The sequence below is a fragment of the Mytilus galloprovincialis genome, chromosome 13 (assembly GCF_965363235.1).
Source record: "Mytilus galloprovincialis chromosome 13, xbMytGall1.hap1.1, whole genome shotgun sequence".
NCBI classification, from domain to species: domain Eukaryota; kingdom Metazoa; phylum Mollusca; class Bivalvia; order Mytilida; family Mytilidae; genus Mytilus; species Mytilus galloprovincialis.
This window is the reverse complement of record NC_134850.1, coordinates 31,891,408-31,894,070: the sequence shown is the minus strand read 5'-3', so window position 1 is coordinate 31,894,070 and position 2,663 is coordinate 31,891,408.

Genomic DNA, 2,663 nt, shown 5'->3' with positions numbered 1-2,663 from the left:
TATGATTTTATTATTTTACAAATAGTAATTAAAGTGAAATAATGATTTGCTTTAAGCAGCAAAGGAGCAAAAGAGTGCAATAATGTTCATAGCGTGCACAAAATTTGATTCAAACAAAAGTTTATTACCAAATTTTTTTTTTAATTTGAGCTCACATGACCAAGGTAAAAAGATGTTTGAAAATTAATGCCAAAAAGAAACAATTGTCACATTAGACAAGCTATTTATGTTATAAAAGTATGATGGAATGAGAATATTTTGAACATTTCTTAACTTCCCTTGTTTTGTATACAAGAGTGTAAGGCAAACTAACTTTAGTAAGTAATTACTTTATATTCCATGGGATCATGTTGATATTAATAAAGCTTCTCTAATGTTACTCTTGTAATATGTTTGTACATGATTGTAAAAAAAAATATTGATGAAAATGAATACTAGTAGTAGTATATATTTTATCCTTTAGTGAGAAGTTTCACAAAAAATCTTAATGAGAAAAACATCTTGTAAGTCATTATCATCATTATCCTTTTCAGTTCAATTAACAATCATTTTTTATGAAAGATGTTTTGTAAAAAGAACCTTAGCTTTTGGCAGTTTTATGCAACTTCTGAAAAAAAAAATCAACTTCTAACAACTAAAACTATAGAGTTGAAAAAAGCATTAAAATCTTGCCTTTCTGGAGTACATTATACTTTTATGTTCAAACATCCATAATCATGATAATTAAAAGGTGCTTTCAAATTGGTAGCTTTTAATATATAATTCATGGAGTTTTAATCTGTTGTGTGTTTTTAACACTTGCCATCTTCTCAAACATTTGTAAATGTTTAGGGTAAATATTGTTTATATTTATGTATATAATTGTAAATATTGATATCTGAATGCTGTCAAATAAGTCATAGCAAATTTTTAAGCTGCTGATCTCAAAAGGACACTGTGAAACAATCTCCGGGCACAGAGTTCATATCCGTTCCATACATGGTCTGCAATACTGCACTTAATATATTGAGTGTAGTGTTACAAAGTATTGAACAGAGTGGTTATGATCTCTGTGCCGGATTTTGACTGTGAAACATAGTTAAATTGTTACCTGATGGTACATTAAAGCACTACACTTTAAACTGTTGGATATCTAATTCCATAGACACATTCATGTTGAGACCAGCCCACTTTTTTCTCTCTTGGTAAAATGTTAGATTCTATATTCTATATTTCTATCGAATTTAACCTTTTCGAAATCCATTGTATAAAAATTTGTTATAAATGTGGTTGCGAGGGATCTCAGAAGTCCTCTCCAGGCCTCAAACTAAATTTTATATTCTCATTATGTGGCAACCATGAATTCTATTCCACTTAAATCTTCATTTATCTCGTCTTTAAGTTAATTGATAGAATTAATATTTCATGCACTTGAAACAAGGAATTATTTGAATCTGGAATAATTTTTAATTCTGGAAAATTGATTAAAATGTATGATGAAAACTTACCCAACTAAATAGGGCTGGCCTATTCCAGATTCAAATAATTCCTTGTTTTAATATCATCCTGTTTGTTGGGCTCTGCTGGCTACTTTTTTGTCGAATCTGCAACTTTTGTTGCAGAAAGCTCGACATAGGGATAGTGATCCGGCGGCAGCGTTAGCTAACTTCTTAAAAGCTTTATATTTTATAAGGTAGAAGACCTGGATGCTTCATATTTTGTATATAGATGCCTCATGTTACAAACTTTCCGTCAGTCACATGTCCAATGTCTTTGACCTCATTTTCATGGTTCAGCGACTACTTGAAAAAAAAGTTAAGATTTTTTATAATATTAAATTCTCTATTATTATAAGTAATAGGATAACTATATTTAGTATGTGCGTACCTTGCAAGGTCTTCATGCCCGTCATACAGTTTTCACTTGACCTCGACCTCATTTCATGGATCAGTGAACAAGGTTAAGTTTTGGTGGTCAAGTCCATATCTCAGATACTATAAGCAATAGGTCTAGTATATTCAGCGTATGGAAGGACTGTAAGGTGTACATGTCCAACTTGCAGGTGTCATCTGACCTTGACCTCATTTTCATGGTTCAGTGGTTATAGTTAAGTTTTTATACGACCGCAAATTTTGAAAAAAATTTCGTCGTATATTGCTATCACGTTGGCGTCTGCGTCGTCGTCGTCGTCGTCGTCGTCCGGCGTCCGAATACTTTTAGTTTTCGCACTCTAACTTTAGTAAAAGTGAATGGAAATCTATGAAATTTTAACACAAGGTTTATGACCACAAAAGGAAGGTTGGTATTGATTTTGGGAGTTTTGGTCCCAACATTTTAGGAATTAGGGGCCAAAAAGGGCCCAAATAAGCATTTTCTTGGTTTTCGCACTATAACTTTAGTTTAAGTTAATAGAAATCTATGAAATTTTGACACAAGGTTTATGACCACAAAAGAACGGTTGGGATTGATTTTGGGAGTTTTGGTCTCAACAGTTTAGGAATTAGGGGCCAAAAAAGGGCCCAAATAAGCATTATTCTTGGTTTTCGCACAATAACATTAGTTTAAGTAAATAGAAATCAATGAAATTTAAACACAATGTTAATGACTACAAAAGGAAGGTTGGTATTGATTTTGGGAGTTTAGGTCCCAACAGTTTAGGAATTAGGGGCCAAAAAGGGACCCAA